Source organism: Pan troglodytes, chromosome 12 (genome assembly GCF_028858775.2).
Source record: "Pan troglodytes isolate AG18354 chromosome 12, NHGRI_mPanTro3-v2.0_pri, whole genome shotgun sequence".
Classification (NCBI taxonomy): Eukaryota; Metazoa; Chordata; class Mammalia; order Primates; family Hominidae; genus Pan; species Pan troglodytes.
In genome coordinates, this window is record NC_072410.2 from 54,284,945 (window position 1) to 54,310,505 (window position 25,561).

At 43.1% G+C, this 25,561-nt stretch overlaps 1 pseudogene; it reads left to right on the forward strand.

Moving 5' to 3' along the window:
• Positions 1 to 1,439: 1,439 nt before the first annotated feature.
• Positions 1,440 to 2,243, forward strand: LOC470390 (tRNA (guanine-N(7)-)-methyltransferase non-catalytic subunit WDR4-like; annotated as a pseudogene).
• Positions 2,244 to 25,561: the final 23,318 nt, after the last annotated feature.

The following is a 25,561-nucleotide window of genomic DNA, read 5'->3' on the forward strand; positions in this document are numbered from 1 at the left end:
AGCAAGATGCCATTTCTACAAAAAATTTTAAAAATAAATTGACTGGGCATGGTGGTGGGCGCCTGTCATACCAGCTACCTGGGAAGCTGAGGTGGGAGGATTGCTTGAGCCCAGGAGGCCAAGGCTGTAGTGAGCTGTGATTGCAACACTGCACTCTAGCCTGCAAGACAGAGTGAGACCCTGTCTCAAAAAAAAAAAAAAAAAGATTCAGTAAAACATATTTGGCAATTATACTACATAGTAATTATACTGCAAGTGATGAAATATTCTTCTCATTACATCACATAAGAAGCACATAATGTCTGATTGTTCTACTATACAAGATGGTTAAGTCTGATCATTTGGTTGAGGTGGTAATCACCAAGTCTCTTCACCAAAAGACCCATTTTTTCATATAGCCAATGTTTGTTTTTTTTGACAACCCATTTCTAGAGTACTCCCCTATGGCAAACTCTATGCTAAGTGCTTTATAGACATTATCGGACATATGGCTAGAATATATATTTTATATATATTCTGTATAATATATAAAAAATGGGTATATATATATTACATGGTATATATATATTACATGATATATATATATCCACACCATGGAATACTACTCAGCCATACAAAGGAACAAAATAATGGCATTCAGAGCATCCTGGATCCTGGATGGAGTTGGAGACCATTATTCTAGGTGAAATAACTCAAGAATGGAAAACCAAACATTGTATGTTCTATCTTATGAGGGGGAGCTTAAGCTATGAAGACTCAAAGAATAATATAATGGACTTTGGGGACCCGAGGGGAATGGGAAAGTGTGGGCAAGGCATAAAAGGCTACACATTGGGTTCACCATACACTGCTCAGATGATTGGGTGCTCCAAAATCTCAGTAATTACCACTAAAGAACTTATCCATGTAACCAAAACCCGCCTGTTCCCCCAAAACTATTGAAATAAGTTAAAAATGTGCTGGGTGGGGAAGTATGCATGGCGGCGAGGCGGGTAGGCACACGGCAGACTCTGCGGGGCTGGCGTTGTGCGGGCAGAAGCTGGTGGTGCAGGGGAGCAGCCGGTTCCAGACCACCTCCACTGCAAGCAGTGACGATGACAGCCTCTTCATCTATGACTGCAGTGCTTGAAAACAAGTCACAAGAAAATAAAGGGGAGGACGAGCCGCCCTTGGTTCAGGGGAGCGGTGCAATTCTCAGTCCACTTTCTCCAAGTCTGGCAGCTGTTTTGCTTTAACCGATGACAGTAAGTGTCTGATTCTTTTCTGTACAAAACCATGGCAATGTCTGAGTGTCAGGACCGTGACAGGGAGGTGTACGGACCTGACCTTCACAGCCTCCGAAGAGAAGGTCTTGGTGGCTGACAAGTCTGGAGACGTCTCCTCTTCGGTGCTGGAGCCACACGGATGCGGCCGACTGGAGCTGCGGCACCTTTCTGTCCATGCTATTAGACGTGGCTGTGCATCCCGATGACCACTTCGTCCTCGCTGCGGACCGGGACGAGAAGATCCAGGTCAGCAGGGCCGCCATGCCACGCAGCATTGAGTCCTCCTGCCTCGGGCACACAGAGTTTGTGAACTACATCTCCATGTTGTCCACTCAGCCTGAGCTGCTTCCATCCTCCTCCGGGGACTGCACCCTGAGGCTCTGGGAGTACAGAAGCGGCCGCCAACTGCACTGCTGTCACCTCCACAGTCTCCAAGAGCCCGCGGACCTCCAGGTCCCCCAGAGGTTTGCCGCGTCCAGGATTGCGTTCTGGTGCCAGGAGAACCGGGTGGTGCTTCTGAGCACCTGCATTGCTGTGGGCTACATCTTCCAGTTTCACACCGGTAGACAGAAGCTGGTGTACAGGCAGCAGCTGTCATTCCAGCATCGAGTGTGGGATGTAGCTTTTGAGGAAACCCAGGGGCTGTGGGTGCTCCAGGACTTCCTGGAAGCCCCCCTCCCCTGGTGCTCTGCCGGCCTGTGGGTGGCCAGTGGCAGTCTGTTCCTGAAAGTGCCATGTTAAAGAAAGTCTCCAGTGTTCTTTGTGGGAACTGGGCCATGCTGGAAGGCTTTGCCTGCGTGAACCCCAGCTTTAGCAGTCTCTACAAGGCCACCTTTGACAACATAACCTTCTACCTGAAGAAGAAAGAGGAGAGACTGCAGCAGCAGCTGAAGAAGCAGCAGCGCAGTTGAGTCCCCCACCTGGGCCAATGGGCAGGCCAAGAAGATAAGGCCGGGGGAGGCAGCCTGGGGTTGCTGATCTTGGCTGTTGGTGGTGCCCCACACCCTCGAAACAGGAAAAGTAGTTTTCACTTGTTCCCCCTGCATCCTGGCATCTCGCTTCAAAAAGGAAAAGGTGGCCGGGCATTTTGGCTCACGCCTGTAATCCCAGCACTTTGGGAGGCCGAGGCGGGTGGATCACGAGGTCAGGACATTGAGACCATCCTGACTAACACGGTTAAACCCCATCTCTACTAAAAATATATATAAAAAATTAGCCGGGCGTGGTGGCGGGCGCCTGTAGTCCCAGCTGCTCAGGAGGCTAAGGCAGGAGAATGGCATGAACCCGGGAGGCGGAGCTTGCAGTGAGCCGAGATTGCACCACTGCACTCCAGCCTGGGCGACAGAGCCAGACTCCGTCTCAAAAAAAAAAAAAAGGAAAAGATGACATCAGGTGCGACCAGCTCAGCTCAGAGAACGGGACTGTCTCCTGGGCTCTAGAACATTCTGTGTCGCTGGGCACAGGCTCTTGCCTGGTGCCTGTGCTCCTTTCTGGTTGAAGGGAAGCCAGACGGGTGGAGTGGAAGCACTTTACCTTCACGTTGAAGGCAGCGTGTGAACCTGCAGTGGTGGCAGCTGTCAGTTTTCTGCTATTCTGGAGCCTGGCACGCTAACTCTAGGAGGATCTATCGCCGACGCTGTGGACGCTTTCCTGTTGTTCCCACCATCTCACTGTCCAGGTGATGCGCTGCCCCGCAGTAGCTGCTCGCCATACGAGGCTGTTGAAACTTAGTGTTCCATATTTTTGCATATCTACAACTATCTGATCTTTGACAAACCTGAGAAAAACAAGCAATGGGGAAAGGATTCCCTATTTAATAAATGGTGCTGGGAAAACTGGCTAGCCATATGTAGAAAGCTGAAACTGGATCCCTTCCTTACACCGTATACAAAAATCAATTCAAGATGGAATAAAGACTTAAACGTTAGACCTAAAACCATAAAAACCCTAGAAGAAAACCTAGGCATTACCATTCAGGACATAGGCATGGGCAAGGACTTCATGTCTAAAAACACCAAAAGCAATGGCAACAAAAGCCAAAATTGACAAATGGGATCTAATTAAACTAAAGAGCTTCTGCACAGCAAAAGAAACTACCATCAGAGTGAACAGGCAACCTACAACATGGGAGAAAATTTTCGCAACCTACTCATCTGACAAAGGGGTAATATCCAGAATCTACAATGAACTTACAAGAAAAGAACAAACAACCCCATCAAAAAGTGGGCAAAGAATATGAGCAGACACTTCTCAAAAGAAGACATTAATGCAGCCAAAAAACACATGAAAAAATGCTCACCATCATTGGCCATCAGAGAAATGCAAATCAAAACCACAATGAGATACCATCTCACACCAGTTAGAATGGCAATCATAAAAATGTCAGGAAACAACAGGTGCTGGAGAGGATGTGGAGAAATAGGAACACTTTTACACTGTTGGTGGGACTGTAAACTAGTTCAACCATTGTGGAAGTCAGTGTGGCGATTCCTCAGGGATCTAGAACCAGAAATACCATTTGACCCAGCCATCCCATTACTGGGTATATACCCAAAGGATTATAAATCATGCTGCTATAAAGACACATGCACAGGTATGTTTACTGCAGCATTATTCACAATAGCAAAGACTTGGAACCAACCCAAATGTCCAACAATGATAGACTGGATTAAGAAAATGTGGCACATATACACCATGGAATACTATGCAGCCATAAAAAATGATGAGTTCATGTCCTTTGTAGGGACATGGATGAAACTGGAAATCATCATTCTCAGTAAACTATCGCAAGAACAAAAAACCAAACACCGCATATTCTCACTCATAGGTGGGAATTGAACAATGAGAACACATGGACACAGGAAGGGGAACATCACACTCTGGGGCCTGTTGTGGGGTGGGGGGAGGGGGGAGGGATAGCATTAGGAGATATACCTAATGCTAGATAACGAGTTAGTGGGTGCAGCGCACCAGCATGGCACATGTATACATATGTAACTAACCTGCACATTGTGCACATGTACCCTAAAACTTAAAGTATTATAATAATAATAATAATAATAATAATAAAAGAAACTTAGAACGAACGCTTCAGCCTGCCCCAGCCCCAGCACTGCACCTCGTACTCAGGAGCTGCCCCTGGCGAGTGGTTCCCACGTGGGAAGTGCCCAAACGCGTTTCAGTGTCGCAGGGAGCTGTCAGGTGGCACTTGCACAGACGGTGAACTTGATTCAGGAACTGTGAGGACATGGGTCCGGCTAGAAACCCGGTTTTACAGGAAGGTGATCGAAGACGTCGTGCATAACTTTTGCAACTCCCTGGAAACGTTTAGCAGCAACATGTGAAACTAGTCTCAAAATACATCAAGCAAAACCTTTGGGTGCGTGCACTCTTTATGAGTGAGGTGCTCACTGCTTGATTTGGGAAGAGGCTACTAGGTACATCGGGTAATTCGTTCAGGACGGCTTCCACCTGCTCTTCAGTGATTAAATCTCAACAAGGGAACAGATGTGCACGCTGGTGATGATTTTGGTGTGGGTTTTCACTGGGGACTTAGAATCCTTTTGTGTATTAAAAGCTGGAATCCTTCACATTTTTCATAAGTGCTTTGTTTTCCTTTTAACAGTGATCTGGAAACAGTGCTGTCTGCAAAGCTAAGGCCCACTCCCCTGTGCTGGGGACCAGGGGTTTCAGAACAGAGGGGCCATGCCAGACCATTGTCCTGCTGTACCAGCAGCCTCACCTCCTTCACAATTCTGGGGAATCTGGAGCGGGGCATGCTGTTGTTAATAGTCTGCTTCGAAAATTTTGGTTTTAGGAGAAGTTAAGGTTGGTCTTGTCGGTATCTTCACTTAAGATAGGGTTGGCAAACTGGCCTGTGGGCTGAATCCTGCCCACTGCCTGATATATGGCCTGCGAATGGTTTTTACATTTTAAAAATCGTTGAAAACAAATTAAAAATATATTTCATGACATGAAAATCATGAAATTCAAATTTCAATGTCTGTGAATAAACTTTTATTGACACAGTAAAAAAAAAAAAGAAATAAGAGAGATAAATAAAAAACCACACACACACTTTTGTTGAGCTGATGTATTTGAAAGTAGGTTTGCATACTTCATGACATTTTGCCCCAAAATATCATAGCATGTATTTCTTTCTTTTTTTTTTTTCTTTTGAGGTGGAGTCTCGCTCTGTCACCAGGCTGGAGGGCAGTGGCGTGATCCTCCAACTCCATGGTTAAAGTGATTCTCCAGCCTCAGCCTCCCAAGTAGCTGGGATTAAGGCACATGCCACCACGCCCAGCTAATTTTTGTATTTTTAGTTGAGACGGGGTTTCACCATATTGGCCAGGATGGTCTCAATATCCTGACTTCGTAATCCGCCCGCCTCAGCCTCCCAAAATGCTGTGATTATAGGCATGAGCCACCGTGCCCTGCCATAGCATGTATTTCTTAAGGAAATGCACACATGCCTGCATAACCATAATCACACCCAAGAAATTTAACTTTCATCCAATAATCATATCATCTAATACCCAGCTCAGATTGAAATTTCCCTCAGCTGATCACAGAAAAATGTGTTTTCAAGCTTCTGAATGTGTGCCAACCTGAAAATGAGAAATATATTAATTTTTTCTCAGTAATTTATTATGAGCTTTTCCAAACATACACTAAAGTTGAGAGAACTTCCTCATTGTAAATTTAATTCGAATTTCTCTGCCATAAACATGAGGTTTATATGTTTAAGGGCACGGGTGGGTTTTGGTGTGTATGAATCTTTGTGTTTCTCAATTTTTGAGTGTTTTGAAAATTGAGGAGTTTAGTTCTTTATCTATGACATATGTTGCAATTATATTACTCCCAGTTTGTCACTTGTCTTTTGACTTTGCTTGTGGTGCTTTTTTTTTTTTTAACAAAGATTCTTTACATTTTATTTTATTTATATTTTTAGAGTTAGAGTCTTGCTCAGACTGAAGTGCAGTGGTACAATCATGGCTCCCTGCAGCTTTGACCTCCTAGGCTCAAGTGATCCTCCCACCTCAGCTTTCCAGCTCACTGAGACTACAGAGATGCACCCCCATATCCAAATAATTGTGTGTGTGTGTGTGTGTGTGTGTGTGTGTGTGTGTGTGTGTGTAGACAGCCTCCCCTTGTTGCCCAGACTGGTCTCAAACTTCTGGGCTCAAGAGATCCTCCTGTCTCAGCCTCCCAACATGCCGGAACCACGTCCGACCAGTCCTTTTTATTGATGTCAAAATTATTGCTTTTTTTCTGCTATTATATCTGGATGATGAACATGGTTTAAAATTTTTCCCACCACAAGATTACAAACAAATTCACTTATGTTTTCTTCAAGTACTTATGTGGCTCATTCTTTCTATATGAGTTTTTCCTGGAGTATAATGTATGTTAAGGATCCAAAGCTATCTGTTTTCAAATGACTGTTCAGTTGTCCTAACACCATTTATTAATAAGTCTGTCTGTAATTTGAGATGCCACCTTATTTATATGAAAATTTTCTTTTTGGTTGGTTCTATTTCTGAACTTTCCATTATGTTCCAGATCTGTCTATCCATTCATACCACACTGTTTTAATTATACAAAAGATTTATTGTGCATTGATATTTAATAGGGTTCTCTCTCTTCACTGATCTTTTTTACTGGTTTTCCTATTTAAGCATATATGTTTGTTTATCCACATGAACTTTGGAATCAATTTCTGTAGTACCAGGAAAACTATATATTGCAATTTTATTAGGGTGGTATTAAATTAGAGATAATTTATTTCATCATGATGTCAAGTTATCTTATCCAAGACCAAGAAATATTTCCATTTGTCTTTTAGGAATGTTTTAAACTTTTCCTCGTATGGATTTTACACATTACCTCTTAAGTTTACTTTCAAGTATTTTATATTTTTGTCATTATTGCAAATTGAATTTTTTCTTCTTTTATCTTCTAACTAGCTATCATTTACACACACACACATTTACACTCACACACACATGTGATTTTTGTACACTCATTTTTTAGCCTGCTAACTTACTGAGGTCTTTTGTTCATTTAGTGTCATCATTTATTCTATTGGGTTTTCCAGATATGCTGTCATATCAACTGCAAATGGAGAGAGTTTAACTACTTTTCCAAGTCTTATGCCCCAATTTTTAAATTAGTGTACTGACTAATGTATCCAATGTGATGTTAAATAGTAATGGAGATGGCGGACATTTTTACCTTGTTTCTTACCTTAGTGGGAATGTTTCTAGTATTCTAATATTACTCCATTATAATATTCTCTTTTTCTCTCTCTCTGTCTCTCTCTCCCTCCCTCTCTCCTGTGTCTCTGTCTCTCATACATATATGAAATCATGTTAAAGGAAAACCCATTAATGTCTATTTTATCTAATACTTCTACTGGAAATGTATATTAAATTTTATAAAGGGACTTTTTGGCATATGTGATTTGTTATACATTTCTCACCTGAAAATTTCTAAGAACTTTACTAATATTAGTACTCTACATTCTATAACAATAGTTTCTTCAGTTGATACAATGTATGTATGTTTTCTCAGCTCCAGAGAACCAATAACATTGAATATCATATTTTAGAACCATGAAAAAACTTGATAAACAGGCTGACTTTCTTCGCCAAAACTGTCTTATAATAGCATCTTTCAACGATTAAGTACTTTTCACATGGCCATTTACGTACTCATCAAAGAGTCTTGAAAGGTAGTTTCTAACATTAATATTTTTAAGATACAAAAATGCAGACTTATAGAAGTAACATTACTTAAGGAAAGCAAAACAGCTTGCATATGGAGGAGAAAGACCTTGACTCCAGGACTGGCTCTAAAATGCTTTCTGTCACATCGTCCTTGAGATCTGGTCAATGCTAGTCCTCTGCCAGCAGAGGGCGCAATATTTCTATTAAAGCCCAGTCAAAGCGCTTGAGTGGGAGCAGCTAGTTCCCCATTGCAGCCCTGTTGGCTGATTGCAAAACCTCAAAAGTCAGAATTTGTCTGTACCCTTTTAGTTGCAAATGACAGAACTGAAACTAGTCCTGCCCAAACCAGGTGGGAGGGTTGGACTGAAAATGGAGTAGGGTGTTTCCCCAGAGAGAACATAGAGTATAGCCCCAAAATGACAAAAAGCCTCTTCTGCTAGAAATATAAGATATCAGGGAACATAATACTCCAATGAAGAGACTTCTCTTCCCACTCCACCCTTCAGACCTGGCCTGGCCAAGAGGCCACCCCCTAGGTTTCTATCTTAACCTTCAAAGATCCAATTAAGAACACTTAAATTCAGCTTTTGCCTATTTTATCCACAAAGGCCCAAGTCATTATTCTGTATTTTGCCACAGGGATATTATTTCATACGGATTTGTTCTCCAAAACTTCAGCCTGGCATTTCCACTGACTCTGTAGCTCTGTGAAACCAAGCTGTAGGTGTGAGTATATTCTGTTGACATAGCAGATATGAGCTCTGAGGTTGGGTTAAGTGTAAAGAAATTTCTCACCCTTTTATTAACATTGTCAATAAATTCTAGTCTCTTGTGTGAAAAGACTGTAAAAGGAGTTCACCTGGGGATGAGAACATTTCTAAGATTATGTTTTTATTCTTTCCCTCTGAAAACTCGCATAGGCCGAAAGAATGAGCCAGAGGCCTTGGGGAGTTGAGAAAAGTAACCAAAATTCACATCCAAAATTCCATTTCATTTAAAAATAAACCTATCACATGGAAATTTTGAAATTCATCTCCTGGATTATGTGCTTTAGTACACAAACACACACACACAGAGTATCCACACCTCAAAATGGAAAGTAAAATGTACCCAAGTATGGTGTATAATTTTGTCTCAATATGACTTACTTTTGGATTCTACTTTCCTGACCCTGCCCAAAGTACAATGTATTTTTGATTCAAAAGTCAACACTCAAGATTAATGTCCATAGATAACAATAATAGTTGAGTGCTTACTATACAGAAGCTATCCTGCCAACAACCTTTGGAGGAATTCCCTTCCTTGGAATTGCTGTTGACATAGCAGATATGAGCTCTGCTTGCTGTTGACCAGCAGGCTTGCTGTTGGCATTAAACAGATACCTGAGAGGTCAAGCGCTGATCTGGTTTGGCTCTGTATCCCCACCCAAATCTCATCTTGTAGCTCCCATAATTCCCACATGTTGTCGGAGGGACACAGTGACAGATGATTGAATTATGGGGGTAGGTCTTTCCCATGCTGTTCTCATAATAGTGAATAGGCCTTACGAGAGCTGATAGTTTTAAAAATGGGAGTTGCCCTGCACAAGCTCTCTTTTTACCTGCCGCCATCCACATAAGATGTGACTTGCTCCTCCTTGCCTTCCACCAGGTCTGTGAGGCCTCCCCAATCATGTGGAACTATAAGTCCATTACATGCATTTTCCTGTATAAATTACCCAGTCTAGGGTATGTCTTTATCAGCAGCATGAGAACAGACTAATACACATACCCTGGCAATTCAGGCCCCCCTGCACTGCCCTCAAGAAACCCAACTGGAGCCCCCAACCCATGAGGGTTGTGTAGGCTCAGAGGCTGCTCTTAGTAAATCATGTGGCTTGTCAGCTTTGTTTCTTCTTAAGTAATGGGAGCTTATTTTTCCAGACCTTTATTCCATAAATGCTTGGGGATTTAGAGTTAAATTTTAGCAAGTTTTAACATTTTGATTGTATGTAATTCCTCCTTTAGTCTTTTGTCACCTCTCTATTTTTGTTCTCTCTGTTTATCCTTCAGCTTATTTTAGGTTTGTCGTGATTTTACCTTTCTAAATCTTATGGGTCTAGCATTTTTACTTTTCACATGTCTATTCTTGACTTTACACTGTATATTTTATCCTTTTAATCTTTTTCTAAATTTTACCATAATTTTCTACCTTAATCTGTTACTTTAATTTTTTAGTTATAGCTCTTTCGATCTTTTTTATTTTTAACCAAATCTATTACTTTAATTTCTGAATAATTCTTGCCTCAATCTTTTTACTTATAGTTCCTTTTTTATTCTTTTAACTTAAATTTTTGTTCACGTTTTTCTTTTTAAATGTGTTCTCTTTTGCCCAGAGTACCTTTAAAAATATTTTATTCTTTTTTTTTTTAACTCTCTAGCTATAGCGCTGGGCGGAGTTTATGATCTAGAAGTAACACAGCTGTGGTGAATGTACACACATGGAACATTGGATACTTTTTTCCTTCTAGCCATCTCTGCATTTATCTTTCTGACTGCTTAGAAAATCATTCATCATATTCAGTGTTTTTCTCCAAAAATAAGTAACTGGGCTGTGTCAGAGACTGAGGAATGACAACCCCTTCCCAGGGCCTGAAGCTTCCTACTTATGCAGGCAGCAATTTGAAATACTAGAATGAATGTCTCTTTGTAAAGAATTACATCTTCTAAAAACCTGTGGTCTCCGATGTATAACTCATCTATAGAAGGGGTGGAGATTGGGCAGAAATTACCTCTTCTTCCTCCAATTTTCTCCATTGCTTTAAACTGTGAATTCCACTGCTTGAACCAGAAACCCATGAGACATCCACGCAAGTTCTGTGCATTCTACCTCATCAATTTCACTTCTCACCTGGACTACTACCATATCATCCCAACATTGCTTCTAATCTTGATTCCTTCTATCTATTCTCCAAATAGCATCCAATGTGATCATGTCACTCCCTACATGAAAACTGTCAATGGTTTCTCAATGTGTCTCAAATAAAACCAGAGATATTTACTGGAACCTCCACATGTGGCATGGTCCCCACCTGTCTCTTCCACCTCAGCATGTTCCTTTAGCCTCCTCCCTTACACCAATCCTTTGGTTCCTTGGCCATGCCAAGCTGTCTCTCACCCCTAAACCTTCGTACATATGAGTCCCTCTTTCTGGGGTACTTGCTCCCCTACTCTGTGTAATGTTGATTCTTTCTCATCTTTCAAGTAGGGTGACCAACCATCCTGGTTTGCCTGGGACTAAAGGGACTCCGGGGATGCAGGACTTTTCGTTTTAAAACCAATAAAGTCCTGATCAAACTGGGACAAGTTGATCACCTACGTTCAAGTCTCAGCTCCTGTATCAGTTCCTCAGCAAGACTTTCTTTGCCTGCTATATCCAAAGCAGACTCCTCCCCTGACCGCCCTCCCAAGCTCCCGTTATGTCTCATTTCAACATCCTGTTTCCCTTGTAGGGAGGACATAGTGCACTTTGAAATTATTTTACTTTATGTATGTCTTTACTGGCTTTTCTCTGTTTCTCCTTCCCTAGTGACTAAATACTGTGAGGTGCCATCACTCCTGTCTCATTCCTTGTGAAATCCCAGTGTCTAGCACTGAACCCAGCACACATTTATTGACGGAAGCAAGGATGGAAAATAAGAGAAAGGAAAGATAAAGAAGCCCCCGTAATGTAGCTCAGGCTTTCTTTTATGAGGAACTATATGGTGTTTTTCTGTCCTGCAAACTGCCATAGAATGTGGCAGACCCATTCTTTACAAGCCTACTTCTATGCATTTTTTTTTTTTACTGGATTCATGTCCATTTTCTTTGAAATTACTAACAAATCATTTTGTTGGGTGAGTTTTGTGTGTGAATTTTCTTTGCTCTCCTCCCTTCTTATTCCCTTCACAACGTCAAGGAGTTCCTGACGAGGTATTTGATTTCCTTAAATGCAGAAATGCGTAAACCCCAAATGCCTCCAGAGGCCAAGGCAGTGACAAACAGGAATAAAACAGACTCGATGAAAGAAAAATCACCTGACGAAAGGCATAACCAGACTTGCCTTATTTTTATGGAACTATGGCATGAGCACATAATCTCACACATATTTATATAACATAGCAAATTTTATTTTGCCAATGAAATGGAACACAGATTGAAAAATTAAATATTTAGTTATCCTGAATGCTGCGAGAGGTTGTGGTTTTTTTGTTTTGTTTGTTTTGACGCAGTTTTGCTCTTGTTGCCCAGGCTGGAGTGCAATGGCGTGATCTCGGCTCACTGCAACCTCCATCTCCTGGGTTCAAGTGATTGATTCTCCTGCCACAACCTCCCAAGTAGCTGGGATTACAGTCATGCACCACCATGCCCTGCTAATTTTTTTTTTTTCTTTTTTTTTTTTTTTTTAGTAGAGACAGGATTTCACCATGTTGGTCAGGCTGGTCTCGAACTTCTGACCTCAGGTGATCTGCCCACCTCGGCCCCCCAAAGTGCTGGGATTACAGGTGTGAGCCACCACACCCAGCCAAGGATTTTTTTTTTACACAACCTATATACATACAGAAAAGTGTCATTTCTTTTTAAAACTGATATAAGAGAGCAGGTGTTTCCCCCAAGACCCCAACCTTTGGGTTTCAGCAAGGGAAAAATATTTAATATTCAATCCATTTCAAACCTTAGGCCAATCCAATAACAATGATTAAATATCAGATTTTTGAGGAAAATGCTCAAGTGACTTTGAGCCAGGAGAAGTCATATAACATCCATTCTTCCATCATTGCTATCCCAAGCAGCACAGTATCTGGTGTTACGTCTGCTGGAGTATAATTGGCTGATGGTGTCCCTGGGCTTTCTGCTGGCATCTACTCCTGCCTTTCAGGTGATGCACGCATGGCCTCTTCTCTACAAAACAGTAAGTGTTGGGGGAGGGGGACAGGGCGTGGGAGGGACTGGCATCTCATGCTAATCAGGCCTACCCTTAGCTATTGCCTGGCTATTGACCCAAATCTCTTCCAAGTCCATGTAGTCCCACAGAGCCAGTCGGTCTCCCTCCAATGTCTGCTGTGGGGCAACCCACTCCTCCCAATGGCAGGGGCAATGATAAACCCTCTGCCTTTCAATCTGAAACAAAGAGGCTTGGAGTTTAAATCAGAGCTACTCTCTTCCTGGTCACACCCAGCAGCTGTCTTGGCTGGGCTGGTTCACCCTACATTGACATGGAGCCTCGTCTCCTCCAGAATCTCAAACTGTAAGCAGGGAAAGCCACTCTGTCTCCAAGTTATCTAGCTTCCCACTCTCCACACCATGGCTCAGAGGCTCGAGCACAACACATTGTTATTGGATTGGCCTAAGGTTTTTTCTGTCCCTCCTGATTCTCTCTCCCTGATTTTCCCACAGCACCAGAACAAGGAGGGGCAGGTTTCTGTCACCACCACCCCCTTCTGGCCTCATCACCTGGCATCCCAGCTAGATCATCTTCTTTACATGAGCTCCACCATCTGAATTTCCAGGTCTGAAAACAGGAAACCCTTTCCCTCCCACCAGTGACTGGATTGTTAGCCTTGCTGTCAAGCTTAAAGAATGTCAGAGTTGGAATATTATCTTCCTCTCACTCTCACGTGGCTTCTGTAACAGATCCGAATCTCTCCCAAGGCTAAGGGTGATTGTCGTTATCTGGAAAGACACAGAAATGCTTCCCTGTTAAATGACATTGTCTTTTTTAAACTTGTTATTTCTTCTATTTGAAGCTAAAACCTCACACATTTTCTTCCTCACCAAGCTATCACTGTCAGGTCTTGTGTTTCTTATTCAGTTTACAACACAGAGTTGAGCCTTCAATCCTTTACGTAGGAGAGAGATTTATTTTTATACATAGTGAAAACAGCTGATAATAAGTATAGGTACTTCCAAATATGGATACAATCTTTGCACAATGATTTTCATATCTAGGCTAACCACTCTTAAGATATTTATAAAATTCTGCTCTTCTAAAATAACTTTGTTTCTTTTTTGTGATCTCCTTTAACAACTGTTTAGTAACTTCTTGTAGCAATTTTTCCACACTGTCAGTATTAAGTTAGATGGTAAAAAGAATAGTCTTAACTCATTTTCATAAAGTTTGAAATCAGATAATTTTTTGAAATTTAGTCCTCAGCCTCACAAATGTACTTCATACCATGATTTCTATTTTTGGAAACTGACTTCAGTGTAGCAAAATGGGTCAAATTATTTGCCAGTTGATTTCCCTCAAGAAACAATTTCACTAGGAATGAGTGGATTACACAATGTGTTCATATAACCATTTATGAATACCCATGAAAGGGTAAGGTCAAAATGTGATGAGTTACAATGTCAATCAAAAAACCAAGTCTTTCATCCAATCTTCCTGGTTGTCCATGGGAGTTTTTAAAAAAATTGGATGTTTTAAAAATTGACATTTCAAAAAATCTCTTCAACATTTGGCAGGACTAAGTCAACTGCTGCTACGACTTGTTTAGCCAATTGATTAAGGAGTGCATAGAACTGTGTAGGGATTAAGCAATGGGGCCATATTTTGTTCATAGTGATACATTCATAGTGCTCTTCATGTTTTATTTTAAGGAGAGATCATTCCTGGTAACTGTAACACTCAGATGCATTATATTCTTACAAAATATTTTGGTTTTGAATTTAAATTTTATAACATGTCCAGCAATAACACCAATCATTGCAGGAGAATCATCATTTTCATTGGTTTATATTAAAAAGTTTGAGACTTCTTGAAACACAGGATTAAGTAGATAAAAATAGGTCCAAGGACTGAGCCCTGAGTCACTCTATCTCCAGAGATGAAGCCAGCAAAGGGACTGACAAGTGAGACAGAGGGAAACTAGGAAGTAAAGTGAAATGCTGCAAGGAGGAAGGGAGGGACTAATGACGTCAAGTGCTACTCATAGGTCAAAGATGGAACCATTAGGCCAATTGGCTCTGATGGCTCACTACTCCACCACTCCACTGCTGCTTTCATCTCACCCTCAGGCCCTTTTTCTCCCCATCTCCCATGCCCACTGTGCTTTTGCCATACTGATCTTGATGCTCCTCAGGCAGACTCATGCCTCAGGGCCGTGCACTTGCAGTTTCCTCTGTCTAGCCTGCTTTTTCCCCTGATGTCAACATGGCTCATTCTCTTCCTTTAGGTTTCTGCTCCAGTGCCATTTTATTAGCAAGGACTTCCCTGTCTAGCCTTGCCAAGAGAACACCACTGGCCACTGACCCTTGACTCTATTCCTATTAACTCACATATTAATGTCATAATATCATTATGACATATTTATAATGTGATAAACATCATAAATAGATAAAGCTATTTGGTAAGAATATCAGCTCAAGGAGGTCAGCAACTAAAATATTGCCTGGCATGTAGTGATTAATCGATAAGTATTTTGAATGCATATCAATTAATTGAATGCAATGAATAAAAACAGCTGATCAGAATATTTTTATGGTAACTAGATACAGCCTAATTATTAATCTTCCAAGAGGAGTGAATACCCCAACCTTGACTAAAGGACATATTTTTAGAATCTGAAGAACAAACGTCTTGCAAACACTCTCCCCAGCCCTTTTATCTAACAGGAGGTAAATGGCTACCTAAGAGCATTCTTTTCAAAGTTGTAGGTTAGGCCAGGCATGGTGGCTCATGTAATCCCAGCACTTTGGGAGGCTGACGTGGGAGAATGGCTTGAGCCCAGGAGTTTGAGACCAGCCTGAGCAACATGGTGAAACCCTGTCTCTACTCTTGAAAAAAAAAAGTAAAAAAACAAAGTTCTAGGGTAGATACTTTCCCATTTTTGAATACCCTGTAGTAACAACTCTTTCTAATGTGTTTAACTTCATTTTGAATGAATTAAAAAGTATATGCTATATAAGCATTTTTTGCACACAGATTAATACAAGAATCACACAGTACTGATGCCTACATATTACTTTAAATTTTATTCCATTTTAAATCTTAATTTGCCTATATTAACTATTTAATAAACTATGTGTATATGTAATTTTGAGACTTCGCTTTTCAACTAACACTTTTATTGATTTTAGAAATTTCAGCTTTTAAAAACCTGGCTTTGTAAGAGAAAGTATGCAAGGCAGTCAACCAATTGATGGTGGCAGTGGGACTTCTGGAGGGGTTGCTGCCATCATGCTGCCTGCAGCGGGGAGATGCCAGTGGTGGCATCAGGAGTGGCTGCAGGAGCAGCAGTGGCAGCAGTGGGCCCTTGTGCCCTTTGTCCCCAAGACGGCCAACCGTACCAACCCCACTCTCACACAGCTGGGCAGGACCCACTCCCAGGCCTGTAGTCTCCACCAGGGCCTCAGCCTTGCTCCCTGCTGCATCCCAGGAACCCATGAGCACCCAGCCACAGGCACAGCTGGGACTCACAGGGCTGCCCCTGGAGCATCGGGTTCATTTGTGCAGGAGTTGGCTGGGGTCGCTGCCCCACCTGCACCTCATCCACTGCTGCTACAGGGAAAATGTAGGAAGGAGGCGTGGCCAGGACTGTGCACTCCATGGAGCACACAGGAGCTGGGAACAAGCAAGATCCCCGCCCTTTCCGAGTTGGCAAGGCAGAGCACCCCAGAGGCAACTGCAGCCACCCAAGCTGCAGCAGCAACCAGGGCACCCCTGTGCTCTCAGGAGCCAGAAGCAAGCAGGAGCCCCACCATCCCAGGCACAGCGGCAGCTGCCCAAGCTGTGGCTGCAGATCCAAGCATCTCTGCACTCTCAGAGGCCTGAGAAGGCATGCCCCCTTCCCCTGCAGGACAGGAAATGCCTGCTTCCACTGCCTGGCTTCTCCCTGCTGCCAGCACCTGCTCCAATCTTGGAGCAAAGGCGGGGCCAAGCTCAGGTGCTGTCACAGCCCAGCCAGGTGTGCACACACTCGCGGAAGCACTGACACGCCAGCCCCCTGCTGCCTCGGCCCCGTCTGGACTTAGGGCATTGACAAACACAGGAGGGAGGCTGAGTGGGGGGCTGGAGAAAGCCCAGTGCTGGCCTGAAGGTGCCCCTTGGCATGAAAAGCCTGAGCGCCACGAACAGTGGCAGGAGGCAGACAGGCTCCTGGGTAGAAGTGGGTGGGTACTTGGTGAAGCCCCACTTTCAAGCCGGGGAGGGCCTGAAGCCTGGGGGCTGGGCCGCCAGTCCTGAGGACCCAAGGGAGAACTTGTGGTGCTTTTTCTTGGGCCTGCCAATGGCTGCCCATGGACCAATCAGCACACACTTCCTCCTCTCTGAGACCTATAAAAACACCAGACTCAGCCAGAGTCAAAGAGAGGATGGAGAGATGATGGGGAGAAGACAGAGAGATGAAGGGATGACCTGCCTGCAGAGAGGATCCACCTACTCCAGGGCCTCCTCTCTGCTGAGAGCTGCAGAGATGACAGGACAACCTGCCTGCAGAGAGACACTACCTCTGTGCTGAGAGCTGAAGAGATGACAAGATGACCTGCCTGAAGAGAGGATTCACCCACTCCAGGGCCTCCTCTCTGCTGACAGCTGCAGAGACAACAGGATGACCTGCCTGCAGAGAGGTGCTACCTCTGTGCTGAGAACTGAAGAGGTGACAGGATGACCTGCCTGCAGAGAGGACCTACCCTCTCTGCTGAGAGCTGAACACTCCTCAGATTTACCTGACTGCAGAGGGGAGCTACCCTCTCTGCGAGAGCTGAACACTCATTGTGACACCTTGGCTACAGAGAGGAGCTACCTACTGTGGTTCTCCTCTGAGCTGTTCTATTGCTTAATAAAACTCCTCTTCATCTCACTCACCCTCCACTTGCCTGCATACCTCATTCTTCCTGGACATAGGACAAGAACTCGGGACCCACTGAATGGCAGGGCTAAAAGAGCTGTAACACAAACAGGGCTGAAACATGCCCCTGCTCGCCACATTGCAGGCAAAAAGAGGGAGAGAAGAGCTGCGGCCCTTTGGGGAGCCCAGGCCTGGGTGTTCCCTGAGCCAGGGCTGTGACTCCCTCTTTGGAGCCCTGCAGCTTCTGGAGTCTGCAAGCTTCCAGGCCCCAGAGCATTTGCCAGTGCCAGCTATGGAAGCTGCTTGTGGTGCACCTAGTCCAGATGCAGCCTTGCAGGGAGCCAGCACCCACACCAGCACCTAGAGTTGCTCGCCCCACAGCAGCAGCTGGCATGCCCAGCTATGTGCAGTGGCTAGACCCCACGCTCACTCACACACCCTTCATTACTCCACGCCTGGCTTGCCCTTGGCAGGCATGGGATCCAGGCCAGTAGCATGAGCTGAATGCAGCCTGCTGGGCCAACTGGGTGGAACAAGCCCAGCAGGCCAGAGCAAAACTCGGGCAAAGGCACCACTGGCCACAGAGGTTTCCAGCAGGCGAAGCGACACCACAAGGATCCCATAACACAATGAGCATTTGTAGCCATCATCCCAGTGTGTGGATTGAGTAGAAAGAGAAATAGCATGCCCTCACTAGTGCTTCCATACACATAGAGACCACGGACTTTGGAACAGCATCCCTGGCATCTTTGTTTTGGAATGACATTGAAACACTGAACCAAGTCAAATAAGGGGACATTTGCAACTTTGCTGACTCATTTGTCAAGAATAAAAAAATACACAGGCAAATTTGAATGAAGGCCAGGCACAGAGGCTCACACCTGTAATCTCAACAGTTTGGGAGGACGAAATGGGAGAATCACTTAAGCCCAGGAGTTCAAGACCAGCCTAGACAATATATCGAGAGGCCTGTAATTCCAGATATTTGGGAGGCTGAGGTGAGAGAATTGTTTGAACCCAGAAGGTTGAGGCTGCAGTGAGACTTGATCACGCCACTGAATTCCAGACTGGGTAACATTGTAAGACCCTGTCTCAAAAAATATATTAAAAAAGCAAATGGAGAGAATGTGAGGAGAATCATCTGTGAAGGAAACTGGAAGTTCTTTTCCAATTTCTAACCATACAGTGGGCCCTGAGAAAATACCTTTATAGAGAGAGAATGATTAGAACATTCTCTCTAATAATAATGATAGTCACATGAATGTCTGTAAATGTATAGGCAACAGGATAGTATCAATAAGTTGAATATGCCTTTAACAAGCTGAATGTACCTTATTCTTTAGCCTTCTTGAAAATAAAAGCCTAACCTAGTCATCTACCTGCATGGGGAGAATAGGGTGGAATTAGAAGTGCAGATAGGTTGTAATTAGAGGCTTTTAGTGGCTGACAATCACTGAGCATCTGTTGAAAGATAAGTGAATAGTAAAATTAGAAAATTACAGCCTCCATCAAGGAATGCAGCCCTCCCAACATCTCGAGACCCATTTCAGACTTATAACCTCCAGAGCTGTGAGATAATAAATTTGTGTTGTTTTAAGCTTCTAAATTTGTGGTTACTTGTTACAACAATAGGAAACTCATACAATAACTTTTATAGAAAGAATATACAATTAAATGCAAAAAGTACACTCATCTTAAGTGTACAGCTTGAAGAGTTGTCTTCCACATATTAATTGAGTGTAGCTAATTCATAGATCAAGTCATAGCACATCCCAGCAGCAGCCTATGATTCCCTCCTGCAACTGCCCAATTTGTACACTGCACCCCTAAAAGGAAAGAAAAATTCATACATTCAAAATACTTCTCACACCAAATGTGTGGAGTTTACCTCACATTAAGCAATTCTCCAACTCTCCAGATACCAAGTGGGTGTCCTACAATTCACTCATGACACTAACTACCCAGAGTTAGTGCAGACCCCATAGGTTGAGGACTCAGCCTCGCAAGGCTGAAACCAAATTTAGACACCAGTCAGTAGTCCCAAATTGTGACCTGTCCATCTGGCTAACTAGCTATCCATTGGGGGTTGCCATGACCTTCTCTTTAGGTTTGATAATTTGCTAGAATGGCTCACAGGACTCAAGAAAGTGCTTTACTTACAATTAGCAGTTTATTTTAAAGGATACCACTGAAGACCAGCCAGATGAAGAGATACACAGGACAAAGTATGAGGGTGGAGCTGAGAGGTTCCGTCCTGCTCCACATGCTGCACCCTCCCAGCAGGTCCGTGTTTCCACCAACCCTGAAGTCCTCCAAGTCCTGTCAGTTAGGGGTTTTATGGAGTTTCCATTCGGTAGGCATGATTGACTAATTAGTGGTCCCCAACCTTTTTGGCACCAGGGACCAGTTTCATGGAAGACAATTTTTCCACAGATGGGGGGTGTGGTTTCAGGACGATTCAAGCACATTACATTTATCATTCAATTCTCGTAAGGACGACGCAACCTAGATCCCTTGCATACTCGGTTCACAATAGGATTCGCACTCCTACGAGAATCTAATGCTGCTGCTGATCTGACAGGAGGCAGAGCTCAGGCGGGAATCCTTGCTCACCCACTGCTCGCCTCCTGCTTTGCAGTCCCGTTCCTAACAGGCCATAGACTGGTACTGGTCCACAGCCTGGGGGTTGGGGAACCCTGGACTAAATCATGGGCCACTGGTGACTGAGCTCAATCTCCAGCCCTTCTCCCCTCTCCAGAGGTTGGGGGAGGGAGGGAGTGCTGAAAGTTCCAACCCTGTAATCAACCATGTGATTCCTCTGATAACCACCAGCCTCCAAGAGTCACTTCATGAAAACAAACTCACATATGATGAAATAATATACAATAATTAATATAAATAACAAAAGACATTCCTCTTGCCTTTATCATCCAGGATTTTACAAGTGTTTAGGAGCTATGTGCCAGGAAATGGGGATAAAGACCTAATACATGTTTCTTATATTCTTAATGTATCACAATACCACAGCCTCCAAAAGTAATCTCTATTCTGACTTTTATAAATGTTGATTAATATTGCCTGAATTTAAACTTCACATAATTAAAATCATATAATTAATTCCTGCAAGATAGTAATTTAAAATAAGTCAGAAGTACTTTTTATTCCTGGCAATCTTTCTTACTCCCTTAGCCCCTTCAGAGAATAGTGAAGAACTCAGCTGCAAAAAAATTGATGTCAACTTTAGAGATAATAGTTACGAAAGCCAATGTTTTTCTTATCAAGTGCCAGGTTTTGTTGCAAGAAGAAGGGAATTTTGAGTTTAGTTGAGCCAAAGCTAGAGGAGTATACCAAGCTTGTCCGACCCATGGCCTGTGGGCTGTATATGGCCCAGGATTGCTTTGAATGTGACCCAACACAAATTCATAAGCTTTCTTAGAACACTGAGAGTTTTTTGTGATTTTTTTTAGCTCATCAGCTATTGTTAGTGTTCTTGTATTTTATGTGTGGTCCAGGACAATTCTTGATCTTCCATTATGGCCCAGGGAAGCCAAAAGATTGGATATCCCTGGAATTTAGCATAGAGTTCATTTTAAAAGTTAACTAGACTTCCTGTCTCTGAACTTACAGTCTTTTCCTTAAAGGCCCCTGAACAACTGCACAGGCCATTCATCACTGTGTATGAGTCCATACACATATTATCACCAGGTGTCCCACTCAAATTCTGTCTGTAGGAAAGACTGCCCTTTGCTTTCAAGGCCAACCCTGGTGTCAGATTTGCATTGCAGTCCGAAGGATTTTCCTGCCCAAATTCTGCTTCCTTCCTTTTTTTAATCTCTCATGGGATTACTCCTTCCCCTTCTCATCAAACCTCCTCCGCTTACTTCTGTCTCAGCTGCTTTCCAGAGAAACCAGCTGACCACTTCATACCTTTGGAGGAGTGATGTTTAGAAGAATGGAAGAAGAGCTATGTGCAAGTGCAGGGTGAGGCTGTATGCAGAGAATTACAGTAACTGCTTTATGTCATGGGGTAGGTGATGAGAACTAATACAAGAGGAAGAATTTAGAATGAGAACAGATAAAATAATATAAGTTATCTCCTCTACTCTCGAGAATTTGGGGGAAAATTGGTGAGGTCATCAGCTTTCCCACAGAAAGTTGTACAAGACTGGAGTTACTTTATTTGGATGCCAAAGCAAAGGGCAACCCAGAAGGCTGGAGAATTCCTGGTACCGTGCATGCTAAATGCAGCAATAGGTTAGAATGTTACTCCTGGGAAGAGTATGAGTAGGAAGGACAGAAAACAGCACTGATTAAAAGTGCAAACTCTGGGTTTGAATCCCATCTCTGCTATCCTACCTAGTTGTGTCACCCTGGCCAATTTACTTCACCTTTTTGAGCCTCAGTGTCATCATCTGTAAAATGGTGATAACAAAAGGAACTATCTCAAAGGGATAGGGTGAGGGTGAAATAAAACAATTCTTGAAAAGTACTTAACCAAGTTCCTGACCTAGACTACATATTCTGTAAATGGTTGTTATCTTATTAAATTCTAGGAAACATCTGCCAGGGAAGGCAGATGATATTAAAGAAACAAGACCAGACCAGGGAATGTTATTATTCTCTCACACATAGATATAGTATTGCTATTGTTCAAGCAGAGCCTGCAGTTACAAGAACTTTCAAAAAGGACTTAGTTACTAAATGCATTAGAAATAATGTACAATTTCTACCCTACAGGTGCCACGTGACATATTAAACATTTTATATAACCTTACTCATGGTTATGCTGAACTCTTAACATAGTGTTTCATCAATGTTTATTTAAACTTGCAGATATGCTGCAACCAGAAGCGGGGATTTCCAAATTGGTTAACCCCTATTTAAGGACAGTTGGGGGAAGCTCAGATGTTTTTTCTGGGTTTTTATGGTTTTTATTTGCAGCTGTGTTATTGCAACAGCAATCATATTGGTGCTGTGAACTTATATAACAAAGAGAAAAGGTATAACACCAAGTAAAATGTATGAAAGGCCCCTCGGAGAACCCTGCATTCCATTCCAGTACCCCGGCTTTAACTCTGTTGCTTCTCATCTCAAATCACAGTCTCCACATCTTGTCACCCTTTGCCTAGGCCTCAGCTTCCTTTCCTGATGAGCAACCTCAGATGAGGGGTGCATCTTTTTTCCTCAGTCCTCCAGGGTTCTCCTCCCGAACCGTCATGAATGGTGAGTACCCTGAAGACAATAGTCTATACCTGAAGTGGCCCAAAGACCTCCAAGCAGGAGCAATCCTTACACTGTGTTAAAAGTTTGCTTAACTTAGTGATTTCTCACCCTGGTACAGTCCTAATATGCAATTTTAACATTTTTTGAGCTTTCATTATGAACCAGGAACTGCCCTAAGGTATTTACATAATTGAAATATGTAAATTTTCACATAGGATTTTGAATATGTAAATTTTCATAAGGATTGAATGTAATGTAAGCCTTATATTAACCCTATGTACTATTATTCACATGCCCATTTTACTGATAAAAAATGGAGGCTGTGTTAAGTAACTGGCTGAAGGTCACCTAACCAGGAAGGAGCTGCTCTGCCATTAAACTGCCTCCCAGTGATAACTTCCTGGAAGAGATGAGACTTCTGGGAGACACCCACAGCCATTATTCTGCTCCTTCTAGTATCATAAGAGACCCTAAGAATGTGACTGAACGTTAGTCTCTTTTTTATACATGTCCTTAGTTTCTACTTCTAAAACAAGTGTGCAAGGTTTTTTAAAATCAGAAAAAGATAAAGATATATTAAAAAGTAAAATATATCAAATTAATCTACAAGAAAGATCTTCTGGTCAGTTTTTTACTTCAAAAAGCATTTAAGGCTGGGTGCAGTGGCTCATGCCTATAATCCCAGCACTTTGGGAGGCTGAGGCAGGAGGATAGCTTGAACTCAGAAATTTGAGACCAGCCTGGCCCACATGGCAAAATCCCTGTCTATGCAAAAAACACAAAAATTAGCTGGGCGTGATGGTATGCACTTGTAGTCCCAGCTACTCAGGAAGCTGAGGTGGGAGGATTGGTTGAGCCTGGGACATGGAGGCTGCAGTGAGCCAAGATCACACCACTGCACTCCAGCCTGGGTGACAAAGTGAGACACTGCCTCAAAACAGATGAAATAAAAAGCATTTAATCTTTTAAAGCCTCATTCCTTAGAGCAGCATATCCTAAACTATATACATATGACATCATCCAGGAATCTGGCTAAAATGCCCTCTTTGTTTCAGCTCCTGCATTACTAGTAGACTCCCAGGGGATGCTGCTGGTGGTGGTCTGTGGGTGACACTTTTAGCAGCACTTTCACACCCCTGTGTTACGGCAAAGATACCCAGCATTTTGCCTATGCCATAAGTCCAACCCCTCAACCCCACTCAGCATGCTGAAGCCCCCTGGCTCCTCCAGACTCTGGAGGGTATCCCACACTCCCTGGAGGGTATCCCACACTCCCTGGAGGGTATCCCACACATACCCTTAACCTAATCTACCGACACACCCTTAACCTGCTGCTAGAGACTCCACACTGGCCCCTGGCACCGAGGCCATTCCCACTGACTTCCTCATTCTTGTCTTCAGATCACTAAGGACTTCTGATGGTCAAGGGCTTTTCTACCTCTGCACTGCATAGAGATAAATGCTCTCAATTCTCAGCTGAGGGGCCCCACATGTCTGTTCCAAATCTCCTCTCTTCTCAAGCTCCCAACAAGTCTTGTCACCCAAATCTCCCTCAACATATGACCTCATTTTTTATTTTAATTTAGAGCCATGTCAGGGGCCATTTGACACAAGCTGTGTCCTCTTTCTTCCTCTCAACCTCTATGGAACTCTATTTCTACATCCATCTCTACTTCCTTGTTCACATCAGTGTGTCCTCCCTGCTTTCCATAGTCAATCCACTGTCTGGGCCATTGGCTCAATCCTTCTTCACCTCCTCCACCTCCTCTACCTCCTCCCAAATGTTCCTTCCTCATTTTCTTCTTCTCTTCCCATCTTTAGCAAATTCCTGTCCTCTATCTGCAACCTACAAATGTTCAGTTCTCCACTAAGAGAAACACCTTTCACCTGGTTCTTCCCACTTCTCTGAGCCCCACCACTACTTAGATGACTCAGGCACATCATACACAAGCAAAATGAAGCCCCTGATTCTTCTCACCCTGCCACGCCACACCCCTGCACCTCCACCCATCTTCCCAACTCAGGAAATGGTCCTAGCTTTCACTCAGACCAAAAACCTAGGAGTCATCCTTCATCTGGCTTTCTTCTTAGACCCTACCCCTTCAACATCATTTTGCACATCCTGTTGATGTTTCTACCACCACAATATAGTCCAAAGCTGACCCCTTGTCGCTATTTGCGGTGTACCAACTGGATCTAAACCACATTTATTCCTTGAATGAATTATTCAGCATCTTCCCGTCATATTTCCAACTTCAACTCCTGCCCTATACAGTCCATTCTTCACAAAGCAGCCTAAGCGAGTTTAGAAGTTGTAAATCTAATCATGTTACTTCTCTGTTTAAAATCTACTTATAGCATCCCCTTGCACTTAGAGTAAAACACAAACTCCTTCTCTGCTTCTCTGATGTCTTCTACCACTTTCCCCATAGTTTATCAAGCACCAGATATACTGTGCTCAATCTATGCACTTTCTCTTTGTATAGACTGGAATGTGCTCATTGTGTGCCATGTTTCATTTTCATCATAGCACTTTT